This window comes from Pezoporus wallicus, unplaced genomic scaffold (assembly GCF_028554395.1).
Source record: "Pezoporus wallicus isolate ANWC-B61680 ecotype Strahan unplaced genomic scaffold, APGP_CSIRO_Pwel_v1 contig_6597, whole genome shotgun sequence".
NCBI lineage: Eukaryota > Metazoa > Chordata > Aves > Psittaciformes > Psittacidae > Pezoporus > Pezoporus wallicus.
In genome coordinates this window covers 1216226-1239132 of record NW_026635331.1, presented here as the reverse complement: position 1 = coordinate 1239132, position 22907 = coordinate 1216226, and the positions used below count along the sequence as shown (strand labels likewise).

General features: G+C 37.6%; 1 protein-coding gene across 3 annotated transcripts in view; it reads left to right on the top strand.

The window, feature by feature from the left end:
* Positions 1-22907, top strand: part of INPP4B (inositol polyphosphate-4-phosphatase type II B) — a 311298-nt gene that overhangs the window by 2860 nt on the left and 285531 nt on the right. The window contains exon 1 of one of the 3 annotated variants that reach the window (XM_057419360.1): positions 18988-19012. The exons of the other annotated variants lie outside the window; for them this stretch is intronic. The gene's annotated coding sequence lies outside the window, so the exon portion shown is untranslated. Of the gene's footprint in view, positions 1-18987; positions 19013-22907 lie in introns of those variants that run through there. 3 annotated transcript variants of the gene reach the window in all.

The window sequence follows — 22907 nt, the reverse complement described above, 5'->3', positions numbered from 1 at the left end:
AATATGCAAACAATACATTTTGGATTTATGCAACAGATTAGCAGGAGGAGGTAAGATAGTTTGCCAAGAGAGACAAAGTAAAAGGTGGACAATTACTCTCAACACTAATGTTTCTTTAAAATTTCTGATAACTTGAACTAGCATTCTTAACTACTTCAGCAGTTGGCTATGTCTCTCTCACCAGTTTATATTTTCATAACTTTTCCTGTATGTCAAATGCTCTGACTGATGGAAAGTTTTTAGAAAGGGCTAGTTTTGTTTGGTTTAGTAAGTCTTTCGTATTACATTAATATTTTATTGTAACCATTGATGAACGGCGAATGATAGTTATCACACTTTTGAATAAGAATTCCTTCTAAAGTAATCTGGACTGATGTAAATCAAATTCTGTGAAGTACTTTTCCTTGGCTTTTTAGAATAACTTCCAAATCTAAGTTCATGTGTCAAAACTTGGCATGGATGGAAGGCTGAAATGTTGTTTAGGGAGAGGTGGCTGTCCTGGCCTCACCAACCCTTTGGTCTTGCCTACTATTTACCCTGGGTTTAGGAGCCCTCCCCATGCTACCTGATTTCTCCTATGGATCAGTGAGTCTTGCTACAATTTTGTCCCAGATTCTCCATCTCCTTCTTTAGGAGCAATAGTTGGTTTTGCTCTTGCAGTCCTTAAGCTTTATTATTTTTTTTTTAGGAATGCCTAATTCTCCCTTAACTCTGCCAGATGAGGATCTGGTCAGTTATCCACATGGGAGAGCTGGGTGAGCTAGTTGAACTGTTACAGAAAACCTGAGGCAAGCTTTGAAAGGCCATCTGAATTACACAAGGTTTGAGTACCGTGCTGAACTTCAGCTCATAGATGTCCTCACAATGATAAAGGATTTTAATGAAAAAGACAGAATCTTGATACAAAATCCACACTGGCAATTTTAAAATGGAGTTGAGGTTTGTGAATTTCAGTTTCCTGCTGTTTGGAAGACTATGTTAACTGCTTGCCAGCTGAATACTAAGAAGAGAGAAAACCTATAAGCTAGTGATGGAGGGATTCTTTAGTTTATTTTCCCCATGAACTGAAAAGATAGATTAAGTTAATTTGTCCAGGTCAGTAACAGATCATTTCAGACAAGAGGGTTTTTTCTCATTTTTTCTCATTTCTTCTGTCAGAACCTCAAACACCAAATCCGATTTCTATAATACTATGCTATGAAAATTCCTGTTAGGAGACAGGATACGTTGTCTGTCTTCCAAGTCTTGTGTCCCTTTTTGGCAAGGTATACTGAGAAAACATACTGAAAAGTAATGTGGGTATCTTGCACCATACATGGTACGTATATTAATTTGTGTTTTAAGAGGGAGTGAATAGAATAAATTGCATGTGCTTACTCTAGCTTTTACAAGTTTACAATGATACAGTTTGCTTATATGTTTCAGAAATGGGTTTTAAATTGTTTGATGTACCTTTAGTGGGACTATTTAAGAACATAGGATTACTTCTGTTTCTAAGGTGCTTTAGGTCCAACTTCTATAGAACTTAACACCCTTCTGAATCCAGAAGAGATTGGGCAAGACAGGTCTTCTGTTTATAGTAGTTTCAACTATGTAGCTGCACAGGAGGTTTAATATTGCTTTCCATAGGTTAGGATGCTAATAGGCTTTTTTATCTCAGGTTGGCAATCTCAGCCTCTTCTAGTTTGTCAGTGAATCTGCCCCATAGGTTCCTTGACGTTGTTTTTAATGTTGAAGAAGGTTATATTTAATGAAAATACAGAAGACAACACAAGCTAAAGGTGCTTACTTGACATAATACAGTGTCAAAGTTGTTCAATGTGATGCTGTTGATCAAGTTAATTTCTTTGGCAGGCTGAGTTTGTGCTCTGTTACTCTGTGCCATGACATGAAAAAAATCAAATCCATCTGTGTGTTGTTGGTGGATGCTTTTTATTTTGTTGCATATTCTGTTTCTATGAAATTTCACCCTATGCTGTGACCTCAGTGAGAATTTACCCCAAGTATAGTAGTATAGTCAAGCTGAGCTAAGTCTGTCTGGGGATCATTTTCCCTTAAACTTACCAGGTATGTATAGCTAAACCACTTTCATTTGTATCAGTTTTTTTAATTCTGTTAGCTGTACACTTGTCAGTAGGAGTTTCTTGCTTGCTGTGAAAACACTAATTTGGAAAATAGAGTGAAATTCCTTAACAGGCACTGAAAAGAGTCGTTTTTTTATTGTGGTTGTAAGAGGTAGATGTGTAATAGACAGTTAAGAGGAAATAAGCTTTTATTGTATTTTGACAGCTTTTTATGTACTATCAGGTTTTTTTGTATTGTTTACTTAGAAACTGTGATCTTAGTATATTATAGCAATGCAATCTTACTAAGATGCAGTGAACCTAGGGTGCATATTTCTGTTACAAAAATGACTCAAACCCATGAAAATAGGTGTAAAAGTCTAGGCACTAAATGTGACTTGGTATTTTGTGTATTTACTGCTGTGAGAATGGAGCATTAGGCAGAACACATCAATGCTTTGGTATCAAACAGTTTCTGTTACAGCACTAACATCGCTGCTCTGCTTGGATTTTGTTTCCTTTGTGCATGTGTAAGTGGCTAAAAAACTCAGGTGTCAGTAGAAAGGATTTTTATATATTACTTTCTCTGCTATAATGACATAATTCTGGAATAGTTCCCTTTCATGGGTTATTGCAGTTTATACTGTAAATGAGAACAGTATTTGACGTTCAGAATAACGTCAGTCTGCTATTTTTATAGTTTTAAAATGTACTTTCAATTGATGAGATCTTTTTCAAATTAATAATCTAAAAGTTGGAGTGTGCATTAAAAGTGCCTTTTTGCTTTAGCCAAGTAAGTGTGTGGGTTGGGTAGTTAATTTATTATTTTTTTCCCCTTCAAGAGGCAGCTATAGAGGTACACTATATCTCAAATTTCTGTTACTGTTATGATACACGATTCATGCGGCTTTTGTAGAACAGCCACATGAAGTAGCCTCTCTGTTAGCTGGAAGTGGTAAAGATGGCAATGTTGCCTCTGGGGGGCAAGCTGATCATAAAGCAAACTTTCCTGCTGTCCTGCTGTCCTAACCGCTCTTTCCAGAGGAGCAGCATGATCAGGCAGCGATCCAGTGATTAAACCTAGGAATAAAGATTGAGGATATAAGCGATGAAGAAACACCTGATTTAAACAATTAACATACTGAAATAAGCATTCTCTGTTTAGACCTGCTGTTGAGAAATACTCTAATTTGATCTGTAGTTTCTATACAAACAGATATGATTAAGATGCATTAATTAAGTTTTCACTTAGTGAATGTACATTAAACAGGCTCCCAAATGAATCATATTTGCTGATTGTTTAGCCACCGAGATAAAAATATAGATATTCTTAATTGTATCTCTAGGAATTTTTTTCAGCTTTTGGTTATCTGTCAATGTCAGATAGCTTTAGGTTTTGGTATTTTGTTTCAACTGGCTAATGTAGCCTTTTCCTTCTAGGAACTGACAGTTTCCAAGTAAAATAAATGAAAGCAGTGGCTGCTATTTTTGTGGAAGGTTTTATGGTTTTGAATACCTGAGGTACTCATAGTTGGAAGCTTAGGATGTGTGAGTACAGCCTACACTAGATGGCACTGCAAAATATGGAGAAGCCTTGAGACATTTGGAATTCTTAACAAACCCGGTAGAAGCTGCCACACTTAGGCCTTAGTTCATAGATGAGCATACATTTACAGCGCATACTCCTGTTAAATATCAGGTCACTTATTTTTCATGGTGTAATTTTATCTTGAATTTACCTTGTTTGGGCAGTTACTGCAAGACAGCTGGCATGCTGTAAGTTCAGTCTACAGTTTATTCTTGGTTAGCTGGCTTGTGTTTGTAGTTATTTATTGGTTAGGAAAACCACAGGTATTTTTGAAAATGTTATTTGAGATGAATGTTTTAAAACTGTAAGATAAAAGCTATCAACTGATAAAACAACGATGGGTGAGACTTCATTTTAATATCTTATAGTTGTATTATGGCCATTCATCATTTACCTAGGATGACTTGGTACATATATGTCAGTATTTTTAAAACAAATTAAACTGTACAAAATCTCTGGGGCAAATTACTGACATCAAATTGCATGTACTGTTACAGTTTATTATCTTTCTTTTACAGGAAGTGCCTGTGTGTGTGAAGCCATATATATGAAAGCAGTTGCTGTGATGTTAGTCTTTTAAAGACTGGTACAATGTATAAGCCTGAAAAAGACCAAATGCATCTTAATGTTATTCAAGCATTGCAATGGGGCTTCCTTGGCAATGGGAATTAAGAGAGTTGTTTGTGAGCAAAGTACACCCCCTGTTAGTAGACCTTGGAGTGCTTTGCAAGTTTTCTTTCAGCAGTGTCTGATTATACAAAATTCTTGATCAGGATGGCAAAAATCACATCTATAAGAAACCTTTAAATCAGTTTCTGTATCATGAATATGTGCTATCCTAGAGGCAGACTACCCTGCTAAAGCAGAAAAAGCAAGAGGGATTAGAGGACCCAGCCTATAAAGGTTGTGTGCATAGTTGTTGTACTGCTTTGTTATATATTTGCAAGTGAAATTAGAAAGCAGTTTGATGTAACACCGTGAAAGCTTTATGTTTTTGTAAATTGGATTTTCTTTCTCTGACAAAATGAAAAACCCTGTCAGAATAGCTTCTTTGGAACTGAGTATTGGAAAAAGCAAAACTGTCCACATCCCGGAATTATTAAATATACTCAGGCAGTCAAAATATGCATGTGACTATATGTAGTACTTTGCACTAAAATTGATGAGTAATCAATCTGGTGGTAAATTAGGAAGATTGTGCATGCTTAAGATCTAAGTCATGACATGCTGAATATGTTTGAGGAGAGAATGTTGTACAACATCACAGCTTCTGATAATGACTCCTTTTAAGTAGAAGATAGAAAAGTACTATAAAATAGTAGGAGCGTTCAGTGAGGTAATAATACATCTCTTTTCTTGCTTTTCTGCTACTATTATAATGCTTTTCACAGAAGCAAGTGTGAGGTACCATTAATACCTCTAATATCAGTATTTTTAAGATAATGTGAAAGATATACCAGCAGAAAATGTAATTGTTCTAGTAAACCTGTGCTTGGAGAGATACTATATGTGTACATACGGGTCTTTGAGGTACACAGCAAGTAGTGTCTCTCTACATTTATATTGTCTTTTGAAAATACAGTTTCAACTTCTATCATTTATAGATTGCAGCAAAGGAAACCTTGTGTAAATTCTCCTTGGCAGCTCAGAATCTTAGCTGTTGCTTGAGCTCCAAGTGTAAATTGAGATAACCACATACTTGTTCAGATCTTTTGGTTCAGCATTCACAGGTAATTTTCTTATTTGTATGTTTTGTTTTGATTAGTGTTCTTAATTGAATGGCAAACTGTGGTAACCTTGCACAAAAAAAAAAACCCTCCAAACATGTTAAACACCAGTTTATTAAAAAAAAATTTGTGGATGCCTAAATTAATATGTATAGGAGTTGTCCTATTATTTGCAGCTGAACACTGATATAATGGTGTTTAGGAATCTAACAGAGCTGATCGCTGACAAAAGCAAGCTGTGAGAAGTCACTGACTGACTCACAGAGTGAAAGGAATACAAGATTAACTGGCAGTCTATTTTAGACCTGTATAAAAAGTATTCCAGAAATAAACTGTCTGATCTGGTGTCCAATGCTCTCACCTCCAACCATGATCATGGGGAAACTGAAATGCCTTTGTCCAGTTTGGGATTGTGTTTTATCAAGGCTGTGGAGGCTTGATCTGTGCACGTGGGATGGTAAGTATCAAGTCCTATATTCTCCCCCACCCTCCCTCCCCCCCTCTCCCCCTGAGGTTGATCACCCAGTTTCCTGATATTTTTGTTCTGGTATTTGGCTATCATTTGAGGTCTGTCGGCTTGTTCTCTAAAACTTTACTCTTGAGAATGGGTCTCATGGTTGTCTAAGTGTTCGGGATGCTACTGAGTATATCATGCCTATGGCATGGTGTGTGATCAAAAATCCATCAGGCTACCAAAGTAACCCTCTAAACTTCCTGTTCTTGGTAGTATGACATTGCAAGGAGGGTTAGAAACTTTTGTTCAGTTTACTCTTTTGGGGGTGTAGGAGAAAATTCTTCTATTTCTGTTACCATGAGCAGTTCAGTTGCAGGTACAGCTTTTTTGGCTGTTACGTGGGCATGGATGCAAGCTAGAGGAATTATTTGGGAATAAGGTGATGAGTCCTAGAAAAAGTAAAGCAAACAGAGTCTCTGGAGCTCCTGGGAACAAGTAATTTCTGAGCAGAGCAGTGGGGACAATGGGAAACTAACCCATTTGGAGTAGTCTGTTTATTTTTCTAGTACAGGAAAACCTTGCAGTCTTCTTCCAGGTGGTAGCATTTGTTAGCTCTCCTATTTCAATAAATCCATGTTCTACTTAAGAAAAATGCTACAACTGTTTCCATGTTGCTATGAGAAGATACATTTATAATAATTATTTAAAATACCTAATTCGGCACTTGCTCAGTTTTTTGAACAGCTTGCTAATGACGTATCCTAGAGTTGTCTATGAATATTTATTAAGATTTATAGCAACACAAGAATAAAGTACTCTTTTTTGAAAGATAAATTATGTTTCTTATTTTCAGTGCACTGAAACTACCTTAACAATCAATGTTGGCATGTTACAATGGAATGACATGCTTGGGCATTTTGCCTGAAGCAGTGATCTGAGGGTTGTGGTTACCTCTTTTAGTAAATACAAAAATAATGAATAGCTTTGTCCTCATGAACTGTTCCAGCTGGGAAAAACTAAACCAAAACAGAGCAGGGATCCTCAGGGGGGGTCATATAAATGTCAGGGCTATTAGAAGTTTTCTACTAGATGGGGAATGAAGGGATGTGCCGTGAACAGTCCCAGTGTTGCAGCTTTCCTGAATCTTTAACAATGAAGTTAAATCTTTGTGTGCTTGGCCACTTTCCATCTTACTGCAAAGGTTGATTTGTCCTTGTTTATGTTTAGAGAACTGTGTATATGAGGAGATGATGAGCTGCATGTGAGACTGACTCCCTTTATGAGGCAGGAGTGCATCAGGATGCATTTGGGTCATGGAGAGCACCAGAATTTTCAGTGTCTTTAATTTGGATTTGTGAACATCTTGAAACATTCCTGGATCTGTTTTACTATTTGTGTTGTCTGTGATAATGTGCCCTGTTCTTTGTCTTTTGTATTGTTCATACAACACAAAGAACAGAAATCCAGACTTTCCAGTCTATTTCCTGTTTTCCTTCTTCTTTTGCCTGCCTGGCATGATGTCCTGGTAAGGCAAGGTCTCTAATCCTTTCTTTCTAGACACCTTTTGGTAAGCTTCACGTCTGGACACCCTATGGTAAGTTTTTAACATCCAAAGGGACCTTCTTATACTTGAGATAAGTGAGCCAATGTGAACCTCGTGGACTTCAAAAACACCAAGTTCAAGGTCCTGCACCTGAGTCAAGGCAGTCACCAGTGTCAGTACAGACTGTATGGTCAGCTGAGTGAGAGCAATCCTGCTGAGGAAACTTGGAGATACTGGTGCATGAAAAATTAGAAATGGGCTGGGAATGTGCTTGCAGCCCAGGAAGCAGGCTGTATTCTGGTTCACATTAAAAGAAGCATGGCCAGTGGGTCAAGGGAGGTGATTATTTCCCTCTACTAAGCTTATGTGAGACCCCACCTGGGGTACTGAATCCAGCTCTGGAGTCCTTAGTACAGGAAATACACGGATCTGTTAGAGTGGGTTCAGAAGAGTACCACAAATATTATCAAAGGGCTGGAGCCTCTCCTCCAAAGAAAGGGTGAGAGAGCTGGGGTTCAGCGTAGAGAAAGCTCCAGGGAGACCTTACTGAGGCCTTTTACTACTTATAAGAAGGGGGCTTATTACAAAGGGGAGGGACTTTTTACCAGGATATGTAGTGACAGGGCATAGTGGCTTTAAACAGAAAGACAGCAGATTCAGATTGGACATAAGGAAGTAATTAATTAAAATTAGGGTGGTGAGGCAGGTGAACAGGTTGCCCAAAGAAGTCATGTGACTGCCCCATTCCTGGCAGTGTTCAAGGCCAGGTTGGATGGGGCTTTGAGCAGCCTGGTCTAGTGGGAGGTGTCCCTCTCCATGGCAGGGGGAGTTGAACTAGACTTTAAGGTCCCTCCAAACCCATGTAGTGTAGTAGGTTGGTGAGTAGGATTTGCCTTTTAAACTGTCCTGTAGTGTTAGTCTTGATGGTTATTTAGGAGATAAAAAGCTTTGTTTTAATTTGTTCATAATAATGAGTTTATTTGTTCCAGTTCTTGATGAAGATGTAATTTAAGTTCTATGTGTAGAACTACTGTTGGTCAAGCAAACCGTGTACTGAAGTAAATTCTGTTCTTACATACTGTTCAGCAGTCAGGTGTGGGTTTTTTGTTTTTTGTTTTTTTTTAAAGGTTTATATAGTTTTTTTTGGAATATAAGGAGAAGTGTTTGGTACACTTGTGTTTGTTAGTGAAGAAAACTTGTAAAGTCTCTGTATGCAATTCTGGTTTTTGCTCTTTCTTCATACATGGTTATCTTTCAGCTTGTTCTATTTTTGCCGAATAGTATTGTTTCCATTCTAGCCCAGTGAAGGATATTCACAGCTTTCAGACCTAGCTCTTATCATACCCAAACACCTAACAGAAACAGACAGTGTAAGCCAGGACCTTGTGTTGAGGTGGGAGATGCATGTAACTTGCCATGCTCTTCTAGGTAGAATTTTCTGTATCTGACAGATGATGCAACCAAGCAAGTAAATAAAATTCACATCTTGTAGTATATGTAGGTAGCAGGTGTCTGTGTAGGTCATGGACTACAGTGGCTCAGGTAACTGAAAATAACGAAAATAATTTATACGATGTTTATAATAAACAGTGCCTTAGTCCATCAACTTACAAGTCATCATATGTGAAGAAGGGAACACAAAGTGTAAGTAAATTCAAGGGATTGAACAGAGAAGGACAGACAGATAATTCTTTTTTGTTTGCTATGCCACACACACACACACACACACACACGCACACAAAAGCAATGCCTTTAAAGAATTACCAGACAAGAAGGAGATAATTAAACCATCAAACACAGGGAATTTCATGGCCATTGTGGGTAAACAACTCTGGCTGCTCCAGGCAAGGGACCAACTTAATTAAAAAAAAGAAAAAAAAAATCAAACCTAATTTAGTTAACCCATTTATCAAAGACATATGTTGGAAAACCATTAGTCTTTCTACAGACATTAATACTTTGCCTGTAAATGCAACACTTTAGAAAGGGAACTTTCTGAACTTTGGCGTGTGCAAACAGCCTGGTGTCCTGTTTTTGTTTTCTTGTTTTATTTTTTCAAATCCTAACTACCTGATATTTCATTGCTTTTTTTTTTGTTTGTTTTTTTTTTGTTTTTTGTTTTTTGTTTGTTTTTTTTTTTGTTTTTTGTTTTTTCTTCATAAAAGAAGACCTGAAAGAGGGTGGGTTTAGATTAGACATTAGAAAGAAGCTCTTCACTATGAGGGTGGTGAGACACTCAAACAGGTTGCACAGAGCAACTGTGGCTGCCCCATCCCTGGCAGTGTTCAAGGCTGGGTTGGATGGGGCTTTGAGGAACCAGGTCTAATGGAAGGTGTCTCTGTGTATGGCAGGAGGTTGGGCTTGATGATTCATAGCTAATTAAAGTTTTTTCACTTCTACCAATGAGTCTGCTCAGGCTTTTTCATAGGGAAATATGTTTTTTATCTCATTCATGTGTAATGGTAGTTTTAATGAGAGATTCACTGTTAGAAAATATGCTTAGGTATTTAAAAACTAAAGAAAAAAGCACCAAACAGTGAAACTATTATTTATTGATTTCTTTAGTAACAGCAGCCAGTGGAGATATTTTAGTTTATTAACCGGTCTAGGAAAGAATGAATAGTAGGCAAGCCAACATACAGTCTGTAGATTAATTTAAAAATCAGAAGTGTTGGTTCATAGTAAAGATATAAACAACTTTACAGTTGACAGATGAAAGGCAGTTAGGCACTTGAGAATCACAAAGTTAACCTATATTAGCATACCAGAGAACAACTTCCAAATCATATGGAAATGCACTGTTGTTCAAGAAGCATTATGTAAGCTGCAGTGCTGTGTTGGAGTAGGGGATGGATTTAGGCAACTGTAAATTCACCAATTTTGAAGCTTGAAGAAGCTGTGTTTTGTTTTACGTGTGATTTGGAATGAATGGCTTTCCAATATAGGACAATGTAAGAAGGAAAAGAGCAATTATTTTTTTGAAGGGAGAAAATGTAAAGAGGTTTTTTTATTCTGCTGCAGAAAAATATGAGAATATCTTTCACCATATTTTCCCTTGGTTACTCTATTGAGAGAGATTTCTGCACCCAAAGGTGAGAGTGAAAGTGTTGCAAAATCAGTGTGAATCCATTTTTTTCCCCCACTAACTCCATATGGTATCTGGTCTCCTCAAAACTCCACCAGGAGCAGGAGCTTTAATTAGTAGACAAGTTAACCTGGACAGCATTGATAGGACTTTTATTCCACAATTTATCCGGGGATTTAACATGGGGATTTGGAATGGCTTGTTAAGTACCTGTCATTCCTCTCCTTACCAGTCTGTATGTCATAACGAGATAAAATAATACTATATATGGTTGGGGTAATAGTATCAAGCCAAACATCCTCCTCCTTATTTTACTATGCAAAATAAGTAAGGTTGAGGGATAAGAAGTGAGTGGATGAGGGCATCAATTGCGAAATTACTACTTGTGTTTTTTAAGGGCAGAGATCAGGGAGAAGAAGCAGGTGAGATCTTAAAGCCCTTTATACAGAATATAGTATCACTAGGTATGATTCTAGGTTCAGGAGTTTAACATTTTCAAAATATTCAAAGAAATGAATATATAAATTATTAAAAATAATGTTTTGGTCTGGCCAATTTTCACTTTTCTCTGAGATAGAGCAGTACATCATCTGTGCAATCAAGCAAGTGCTATTTGCACTAAGATGCAGAAGATAGTGGTGTGGGTGCTGTCTTGGCCTGCAAACTGTGTCTTATCTGTTGTAGCACTACTGTGGCTACAGCATTACAAGGTGAACGTACTCATTAGCACATGGAAAGTGTACGGAAATGGTAGTGACTGGATTGCCCAGGGAAGCACTCAATTGCTGAAGTAAAGATAAGTGTTTATGTGAAGCTTGAGGCTGGACTGTAAGTAGAGCTGCCATATCTAAAATCACTATTTCAGTCACTATTAACCTAAACATTCAGAGTGAATCAATGTAGTACTTTCAGCCTTTAGTTTAAAATAACATTTTTACTTGTACTTGGTTTTCTAAATCTTTACAGAATATGTAATGTGGTATTTGCAAATAGCAGCATTACTTTATAAATTTCTGGCATTCTCACTGGTCTATGTAGATGCATTAGTCACTGACTGTTTTACTGTAGTTGGGGAAAAAAGCAGGAACCAAGTGCTTAAATGTAAATTAACATACATAGAGCTCAGTGCCAGAAGGGCAGCAAGAGAGAAAACATAGGCATGCCAGAGGTAGTTGTGAAACCAAACGAAAGCAGCGTTCTCTGAAGAAGCTTCCGCTATGGTGCTTACACTAGCTGTAGGTAACAGTATGTATCAAGTTTTCCTGTTGTGCCTAGTTGTGCTGCTACCTTGTGCTTCTCTGGTAGAATTTGGAGATGTTTTGAGTTGGAGCATTCACATGTGTATCTCTTCATGCAGTGATTATTGATAACAGCAGCTAGATTCAACTTCATATTATTACAGTGCATAGTTATCTAACACATTTTTGCAAGTAGTTTTCCAATCTTACTTTTAATTGTGGATTTAATATTTAAAATGTGAGGATTCTTAATGTTAAGAGTAATATTAAGCAACATTAATATTTTATTCAATGTCATAAGAAGTAGCTCAAAGTCCTTTTGGTAGACTAGATAGGTAAGATATCTCATAGTTCTGTTGGAATTTTGGTGCTTATTAATCATTCTTTGCTTAAGGGGTGAGGCATAAAATCTTCCTTTGTATGTGTCTGCCAGAAGTTGGATTACGTTGGAACTAAATAAACATCAAGCTCAAGGGAGGAATTTAGATTGAGATCCGTATTTGTAGATTTTTAAATTATCATAATCCTGAAAAACAAAGCTGAAAGTTCTCATCTGTGTCCGCACTACAGTAAACTCTGGGTTGGCACAGATGGCATGTACTTCTGTGCTGCTCTGTCTTTGGCACTTGATGTTTTTCAGCTCTATTTTTCATTTGTGGAAGTGTATAAGTAAAAGTGAGATGCAGTGGAAAAGTTGTCTCCTTAGATGTATGCCTGCAAGGATTTCACTAAGCAGGGCCGTTTGCTGGTCATAGTTGATGACTTAACTGGAACAGAAGTTTCAGATCAGACCAACAAATCAACCTTGATTAAGGTCTTCAGTTATCTCCTTAGATGCATGCTTGTAAGGGTTTCACTCTGCAGGGCAGTTTGCCGGTCGTAGTTGATGACTTCAGCGTAACAGAAGGTTCAGATCAGACCAAGAAATTAACCTCAGTTAAAGTCTTCAGTTTTAAAACTGCATCCTTATTAAAACCAGAGCACATTAGTGGGTTTATTAAAAGTCTTGCTGTGAGTTTTGTTTTGAATATCTTTTCTGAAGATTTTTTTCCAAGATTTTTTCCAGTTTCCTTGTGCCTCCACCATTTCCCCTCCCCAGGGTACAGGGGCACTTTTGTTTGTGCTTTTGGCTGCTCACTAGCCCAGTTTCCTGTTCTTTGGCTTAGTTGTAATGCAATATAAGTAAGAATTATTTAATAACCTGGTTAGAACTATGTATTGCCATATACTGAGACAATTGTTCAACATTTCTTCTCATTTGTGTCTTTATAATTGATAGTTTTCTGCCTCAGTCTAAAATGTAATGTTATTCTTCACACTGAATGTAGGAAATGTAATTATTTTCAACACAAAAGTATAGCGTTTCTGGCTGGAAAATATCTTTCTTTAGTGAAATACATAAAACTGTTTAAGGTACATCCTTGTAGAGAATTTCTGCCTGTATATGGAAAAAAATAACCATGTTTATCTGAGAAAGATTTGGGAAAAGAACATTTTTCTAGAGAAAGTTTATGTTGGAAGTGATGGAAATTTTGCTTTGCGAGAAAAAAGACTTGGTAGTTCACGGAATGAGAGCAAGGGGTAATTGAAGTAAGAGGTAGGTATGAAGGATCAGGATGAGAATATTTTAGTAAGAGTGAAAAGAATGAGCACTGATAGCCTGGAAAGCTGGAGGTGAAGTGATGGTCCTTTAGTTTGTTTTGCTGTCTTCATTGTTTTCTTCCTCAGTTTTTGAGCCTGTTTTCCTGACAAATTCTATTAATTCAGTGATGAGGAAAAGAAGCTGAAAGGTTGTGTGTGTGGCTTTAGACTAAGGAAATCAAATGGAAAAGTAACTAAATTGTCTCATTATATGTCTTGTCTCCTGGTTTTGGTGGTGATAGCAGTGCAGCTGCAAAGAAGTTGATTGCACAAACCTTTGGGCAGTTAGCGAAACTCTTAGACCAGAAAAATGAGAAATGACAGAAATACTGGGAGAACAAGGGAAAAGATGACATTTTTGTGTTTCTCCTAGTTCCTGCCTGTTTTTCTTCATAAAAATTAGGTGCAGCTTACTTCAGGGCATGACGTATAGCTGTTGCCTTTTTCTTTTTCTCTGGAAAACCCCAAACAAAAACCCTCTCACTTGCATGTTGAACATAGTCCTTAGTTTTCAAGCTACATTCCTATGCCTCTATAGGTATAACATTCAAATATAAAATTAAAGGTTTTAAAAATTTAATATAGTTTACCAATAAAATGCAATTTATTTTGGATAGCATACAAATAAATTGCCTCGTGCCTATCAAAAACCTTGTGCAAGTGTCATGGTTTAAACCCAGTCCGGCAACTCGTTCACTCACTCCCCCCCTTCTTTCCCTCCCCCTACCCCCGGAGGGATGGAGAGGAGAATCAAAAAGAATGCAACTCCCCCAGGTTGAGATAAGAACAGTTCAGTAACTAAGGTATAACACAAATCACTACTGCTACCACCAGTAATAATAACGATAAAGGAAATAGCAAGGGAAGAGAATACAACATCTCACCACCAGCCGACCGATAACTCACCCCCCCAGCCCGACCAAGCTCTGACCAATACCTCCTCCAACCCTGCAGTCCCAGCCCTTCTGGGTCACTCCCAGTTACATCCTGGGCATGACATGCTGTGGTATAGAATACTTCTTTGGTCAGTTTGGGTCAGGTGTCCTGTCTCTGCTTCCTCCTGGCTTCCCCTCCTCCCTGTCAGAGCATGAGGCTCACAAAGTCCTTGGCCAGACCAAGACATCAGGTTGAAAGTCAAAACACAGCACTGCACCAGCTACCAAGAAGGAGAAAAATGACTGCTACTGCTGAACCCAGGACAGCAAGCCATAATCAAAATGCTAATTAAAAAAAATAAATCTAGTCACCCTTTTCAATTTGAAGAGAATGGGGAGTGATTGTAATTTTCTGATGTATCACAGGAATAAGTAATCTTAATTAAGCAATCTTAATCTGTAAAAATGAGACCAATTTCTTATCCTACTGGAGCAGAATGACTGGTTGCAAGCTACTTGGGTAATAGTAAAATTTAGTTAGATGGAAAAAAAGCTTTATTCTGTGGACAGATGAAAATTTGCTCACCAGGGAGTTATCAGAAGACTTGGAAATGTATGTTATAGATAGACATTAAATGAGAGAGAATCTCGTGGTAGTCACTAGTACTTTTTTTTGCTAAAGTCCGTATCTTGTTAAATGAAGGTTGGTTGCTGTGTTTCCTCCCACTCCAGGTGGACTGTACGGGAAGGTGGATTGTACAGGATCTACCTAGTCTGGGTTTAGTAGCCCAGTGCTCTGAGAAGGTCATAACAAGTTCTTCTTTGTAAGTTTCTCTTTTTTTGTCACTTCTTACCACTGACAGGAAAACACAGACAGAAGAGCATGCAAATCCTTGCCAGGTAGTATTGAGTTCTCCCTTATGAAATGAAAGAGTGATAGGAGTATTCTGTCATTGGTTGGTACAGGACAGCAATGCATTTATTGGACTGGATGACCTGAATGCAGTAACTGAAATACTTAATATGGTAACAAAAACAACAATAAAAAATAAATTAATACCAAGTGCAGTGCTGAGTTGGAATCTGTGTTTATCTGTCAGTAGCTGCTGGTGAACTGGTACTCTTCATTCCTTGCAGCATAATTTAGCAGATCCAAGAAAGGAAGGGGGCAGAACTAGTACCACACAGTTGAGTCCCCGATGACGTAAAAAGAGGCAAATTATACTTTTCTGGGCCAATACGCCTAGGCTCTAAACTTACTGTTGTATTTTTTTAACCACTTCTTACTGTGGTTTTCTTCCTTTAGTTTTAATATGCAAATTACCAGTCAAATCTATTGATTGTTTCATCTGCATCCATGTAAATTAAATAAAATGGGAGAGAAAGCAGCTGTCAGTGGGAGCTGTGCTCATTTAATGACTGTAAAATTTGACCTCAAGCTAGGCCTCCTTTTATTTCCTTTCTTATGGATAAGGGATTTGATGGAACCATTTTGGTACAGTAGCATTTCAAAATTTTGACATGCATTTAAATAGACATGGACTGCATACTAGAATCTGTACTTAGCCTTTCACTTAACCTGAAGACCTATAAATTCAAACAAGAGATGAACAAAGCATTCATTAAAATGTCTTGAGTGAGGCCTGCCAAGTAAGAAAACCAGCAAACTGCCAGACAATATCAGACCTAAAGGAGACACCCTTGGCTCTTGCTGGGTATGGCAAAGAGTTGTAGTAAGATACGGTTACTACAATGTAGTTATTAGGAGCTAAACTACCCTTTCTCTACTTTTGTGTTTTAAATGCTCTGATTTAGAGTAAATGTCATTAATGCTGCTGATATATACATTCAGATGTATTAAATGTCCTTCACCTGTGATACGTGGCAGCCGGTGACACCGCTGTCTTCTGTGACAAGTGCAGTACTGCTGGAGGCAGAGCAGCGCTACTGAGAAACCTGAGATATGCTTTGTCTTCGGGGCTCCTTTTCTGTTAACTAGATAGATGCCCCACACTGATGATCATCTCCAGAGTGCAAGATCTGAAGTACAGTACTGGATTCTGGGACAGCAGAAGATTAATCTGTTACTTTTCTCTCTTCAGGATCAGTTGGGATTGTTCTAATTTATGTCAGTTTTGAGCTGATGCCTTACAGTATCTGTGCTGTTCAGATTAGTCCAAGCATAAGGTGCTTTGGGTAAATTGCTTTTCTCATGCTCAGATTGGCTTCCAGCACCTCTCTCCCTGGGGTGAAAGGAGATTTAAGACCATTTTGTGACTGAGGAGATGAGGGTTTTGTTTACTACCAGCCACATTATGGCTTCTTCTAAGGATTAGCCCAGAGTAGAGAAGTGAAATACTTAATTTAGATACAACTCTCCTTTTTTCCTCTTCTTTTTGAAATGGTTTCAAACTCTGTGCAACCAGATACGTGAAATATATATACATTAGTAGGTGTCAGGCTTTTTTTTGCTGGATTTTTATTTGTTTATTTATCTTTACCATGTAGGGGTGAAATGCAGCAGGCATTTAACAGAATTAAATAGCCACTGTTACGGACAAAGGGAAAAACAGTATCTCTTTGCAACTGCATAGGAAATTCTAGGTATGTTTCTTAGAGTTAGTCAGACTTTGACCAGGATGCCATAATTAATGGCCTTAATGAAAGGCAGGTCTTTGTTGCTTAGGTTCTTAATACCAACTGTATGCGTATGTTCATCCCACTGTCAGAGAGTGCTGTGGCACTATGAAGGTATCACTGTTTTACCTTTTTATTTGAGCTGTAGGTATCCAGAAGTCCTTTATGCCTTGGCACAGTGATGAGTCCATGAACGATCTTGGACTACTTTCATTCTGTGTATGTATTTTTGATCTCCTTACTTACTGGGGAGTCAGTAAGTAAGTTGCTGCAGCGGTGGAAGAATATTTAACTCACAATCTTAGTTTTAATTATTTTTTCTAATGTAAGTGAAATCATAGCTCACCTCAGCATAATATTCTGTTGAGAATGTGAATTTAACTAGAAAATATTCTCAAAGCTAAACTTCCACTTTTTCTTTAGATGGATTCTTTTAATAATGTTTTCTGATTCTCACAGGTGTGGGTTTTTTTTGTGTTCTCTGTCAGTACGACTTAGATATAAGCTTTTATTTTTTTTTTCCTGAAGAAAATTTCAGCAAGATGATCAGTTGTTGCTTTCTGCTCCATTACCCATTCAGCTGAGCTTGATTTGTGTTGGTAGGAGTGGTAGAATGTAAGGAGCAGAACAATAAATTGCTGGTTTTGCGTGTCTCCTGACCAGAAGCGTTGCTTAGTTAGCTATTCCATTCTTCTTATCCTTCCCGTCAGGGCAGTCTGTACAGAAATGAATTTCTTCATCAAAGTGAGAGAACATACTACTTATAGTGCCACTTTCATCCTGGAAATAGAAAATTACTTTTCCTCTGGAAGGCACGAGCATTCAGACACATCTAATGTCTTTGCAACTCTTAAAGAAAATGAATAAATCAAACTGTCAGGCCTATAATCTCTGTCCAGGAACTTGGTGATTCTTCCAAGGCTCAATCTGCAGAACCAGAATCTTGTGTCTGTGAAATGACAGTCTTGTGACTAAGCAGAGGTCACTGTTTCACAACTCGTGAAGTGTGTCATCGACCTTTTTAACATGTCTGAAACATTTGCTCCACAAATATACCATGTGTTGGCTGATTGACTGCAAAGACTGAGTGAGGATTGAAGGTTTTTTCTTTCTTTTTCTAGTTAACCAAAATGTGTATGGTAGAGAACTATGGTAGAAGAGAAACAGAAGTGAGTTGAAGTTGTACAGTCATTGATCAAGTGACCAGTCGCTGAAAAGCCAAAGCATTTGCAGGATCACACCACTAACAAGCATCTATCTGTGATTTTTCAGGGCCTGCTTTGTCTACCAAGGTTTTGAGTAGCATAGAGCCACCTTGTAAAGACCTCTGCTGAGGAATGATTTTATTGCAAACAGAATTACACCAGTCTATAGTTAGCCATGTCTAGTCTGTAATCAGACTCAGTGGGGCAGATTATGTGCTCTCATAAAAGGAACATGAGTGGAGAAGATTGGCAGGAGAAAACAGCAGCTCTCTGGATAATCAGTACTCCAGGTGGGCAGAGAGATACTTGAATTTTTGTTTGCTTGTTTCTGAATTCTTTTCTTAAATTTTAGGCCAAGAAATAAAACTGTGCCATCCTCTAGATACAGCACTGAGTCCTTTCAGATCTTAGGAAATTGTTCATTTGCATTTATCTGCTTGATTGTTTTCTTATTAATAGTGGTTATCAGATATGCTATGACATCAGGAGTGGTCTTGCAAGTCTGGAAAACCATAACCTTCAGGGGTTATGATTCATCCATGTTTAAAAGAAACATTCAGGCATTAAACCAGAGTTTTATTACTGAACATCCCGAGATCCCTGGATCCTAGCTTAGTATAGGGGAATGGGGTATAAGAGTAGAAAGCAGATGATGAGATCTGCTGTATCTCGCTGAAGGGGCTGGGGAAGTAGTGCTGGACAGCAGAAGCAAATGTTTTGGCTCTTGGCTGTCACTGGTCTCAGCCAGGTGAGTTTGTGTTGATAGCAGTGCTCATTTGTTTTGAAGAGCAGATGCTGAGGATGGGCATATCTTTATTTTTGTCCCCTTTGCTGTGGGGGTGGTGCCTTCTGCAAGTAGGGAGGAGTGGTGACGAGGAGCACTACAATTTAATGCTGTTACAGCTAAAGTCAGTAGAGTATGAGAGGGAGAGAGTAAGCTTTGTCGAAGATAAAAAGTTGCAAGGAGGAGGGGAAAAAGCAAAAGCAATCAATGCTAGTTTCTTGAAGCCAGTGTCTTGACACATGAAGTTCAGGTAGGGTCATTGTGTGTAATAGTTTTTATTTTAAAAGTAATTCTTGATTATTATCTGTTGAGTCACAACAGTGTTCTTTTTGTCTCTATGCTCAGCCTGGTCCTGGCTCATAAAGAGGGAGCTTTGAAAGTTACCTAAAAGCTGTTGGATTAATCAGCGTTGGAATATAGGCTTTGTATTATATAGCAGCCCAAAGAAAGCTGTGGCAAATATGTGCTGTCTGCATCAGTGTGGTCTCCAATTGCATGAAAAATCTGCTGATTAAATTGAAGCTAGCTCTAAAAAGATTAATAGTGTTAATTCCTCATCAATACAAATCCTTTGAAAATAACTGTGGGTGTCCATTGCGGCATCATGTTAGATATATTTCTGGTCACACAGTGTCTGCTGGTTTTGTGCTGCCCCCTTGCTTCCCCATGCTTCTCCCATGCTTCCTCTGATCCCTGTTATTCTACACAAAATAATGCCTAGCAACAGTAAATCCCACAATATGCAGATTTTTGTCCTATCTGCACCTGCAGAGATCTGCTGTGAAGGAAATATGGAGCTATCTATGCCTTATTTATTGATGAATCTTGTAAGTTAGAAAGTATGGATTTGTACTTCATTTGTAAATAAACCCATGCTATGCTTGTTTTTATTTTTTCTAGGAGCTCTTTGGTTTGTGTCCTTGTGAGAACACGAGATTAATACCTTTCCTTATCCTTTTATTTTGGGACTCACGTGTGTTTTTCTTCTCTTCTTCAGTAGCAGAACTTGATGCCTTAGTATTTTCTGTCCTCTGAGGACATACCATTCTCTTATTCTGTATAGGCTGTGGTAGAAGTCTAAAGGTTTTATCAGTAATCCTCATCAGTTTCCATTTAAGGATACACATCTAGACTCCAGAATTTCTTCCTTGGACACAGGGGCCATTTGCAGTTGAATAGGTTGTTCACTGTGTTTTAAAATTTATAAAATTCACAATAAGTGGTTGTATATTGGTACAAGTTGGTTCCTATTGTGTTTGGACACAAAAATAGAGATGCAGTCTGTCATACTGAGAGTTACCTGCTGTCTAATCCCAGGGTAAATCCGAAATGATTTTTGAGTCATTCATCTAATACTACCCAGAAGTCCTATCAGTGAGTTGGTCTCTTAATCCCAGATGGATTAATTTAGGTATAACGTGTGCTACTATATCCTCCTAATCCTTTATGTGATCAATCCTATTTTAGGTTTTTCAGTAAATAATTTTTTTTCTTTAACCCCATCAATTCGTGCATGCAGTTTATTTACTAGCTATCATTTAAATGTCTTGTATCTGCATCAGTGAATTCCATCTGAGTACATAACAGTTCTGGATAAAGAACTGGTAGCCGTTTGAGCATAATACTTGGGAGAAACTTCCATCTTTTTACGGTTTTTGTGAAATACAGGTTGATAAGTTTGCTGTCTTCAAAGGAATCCTAAAATTGCGACTAGATTAGGAATTGATAATAAAGAAGAGAGAGTCAGTAGTCAAAGACAGACCATAAATTTGCTCATCTGTGTATTACAAATATAGCCAGTTGCTGGAAAAATATTTTGGAAACCAAATCTAAATTAGTTACAGTAGAATTATTATTTTAGTTTTAAAAGTCTAGTATGCATCAAAGCAGCTTTTCTTGTTTTACTAGACTTGTCTGATTATATACTCTAGGCAAGTTATTCAGACTTTGTCCAGGTGAAATACGTGTGACTTGTATTGTTCCTGAAATTAAATACCTGCTAGTAAAATGAGGCTGAGTAAACAAGAAATAGGGTTAGGTTAATGCTTGCAGTAGGGCCAGACTTGCTTGAAGGAGTGAGTTGATGGCTGTGAATGCCCTGGGAGAATTTATGTGGTGCCCTTCCAGCAGATGTTCCCTCTTGTGTTTGCCCAAGTGTGTTCACACAGTTACTGCATTTCTGTATTGCTGTGTGAAGTTGCATTTAAAATTTCTGAAAAGGACTGGCTTTTCTTTTTCCTTTCTGTAAAATGGGTGAGATTCTGTTCTAGGAATAGATGAATAGCTCTTAGATGGCATGAACTGGAGATAATGGTCATTGTCATCTTTAGTACTTCAAAAGATGCAGTTGTAGCTTTGGTTTTAGGGATTTAAGCTGCTGTGACATAGCCTGGAGCCCAAGAGCGGGCTCTGTATTTTAAATAACCTGGCTCAGAGCTTTTTGGTAAAATTATCTGCATATAATTAGCTTTCGTACAGGAATATGGGGTTTAACTCAAATGTCCATAAACATTGGATTAAGTACCAAAATACTTTTGTTATTGAATCCATGTAGTGTTTCGCTAGCGTTACTGTTTGCATCTCCTCTGTATAGGAAACCAATGGTTTGTAAAAACAAACTTGTACTGTTACGATTATGTGCAACCTCTTGTTTACTTGCCCCCCTCCATAAATCACACAATAGTAGAGAGAAGAAAATACCAGCTACTGCTCTGTTTGTTCTTTCACAGTGACTCCAAGTGCAGTTTTTCTTTAAAAGCCATATACTGTTATTAGCAACCATGTTACTGAGATTGAGAGGGGCATGCAAAATGGGGAAAAATATTCATATTTACTTCAAGTATGTGTGAATAACATCTGTTCTTCCTAATAAAGACTCAAAGACCAAGTATCTTCAGAAAATACATGCTAAAAAAGTTTGCTGTGCTTTTCATAAGAGAAAGTACTATAATTTCATAAATAGGCCCAATAAATTAGTGTTCCATGATAACTTTATGAACTTAAGCAAAGCTTCTTGTAAATAATATAATCTCAAAGAATTTTAAGTGTTTTAAATGGACTAGTTAGAAACCTGTCTTAAGGATGTAGAACAGAATTGTTATATTAGCTTTTCCTGTTCTATGCAGTGAGAAACTGCAACTTTTTGTCTTTTCTGCTTATATTCTGCACATTTTTAAATTTTGCATTCTCTTTTAGTAAGTAGAGCTTGTTTTTCTATCAGTATCTCCTAGTGACAGAGATAGTGTTTTCTATTGTTTCTTTATCTGAATTGCTTCTGACTTCATTTTACATGTGGGGAGTGCAGAGGGACAGATTTATGACTGCTGCTTTCATGCACTGTCATGGTTTTCTTTATTGTTGCTTAAGAAAACCGACAAGCCACTGTTTGAGATTTGGAGCTTTCTTATTATGTTAGTACCATTGCAGTTCTAAGTTTTGCTATGAATATAGAACTAAGGTGTTTCATACATTTTTTTGTGTATGAAAAGACATTCATAAGCCCATTTCAGTTTGAATGTTTTCTAACTTCAGTTAGGGTACTGGGATTTTTAATACTAGAGGAGTATGTTTAGTAGCTTTTAGAAAGAGAGAATATTTAGAAATAAATCTGCCCTGTATTTTCCTGTGAGAATGCCTATCCCCAACCCCACCTCCTTGTTAATGGTTAGAAAATGAGTCACTAGAAGCTCCAGGTAACCCATGGCAGTGAAGGTAATAACCTGTTTTACTTAAGGGCAGGGTGGAAGGAAGACCTGGTCCTACAGACAGGATTTGGAAATTTTAGCCATGAAAAATGTGCCTACTGGAAGAAGAGTCTTAAAAGATGAACTGAAACTATAATTTGCAGAAACAGCTTGCTGACATTGAGAATATATGCTGTTGCTGAAGAATTTAAAACTGAGAAATGTGATAATCTGCATGATGCCTATTTTTTTTTTTTCCTTTAAAGTATACATGAAAAGGGGTAGGAAACCCAGCGTAGCACAACAGAAAAAGTGATGTAACTATACAAAACAGTGGCTAATTAAAGTTAAGTGTAATAAATATTTCTGAGAATAGCTAGTAGT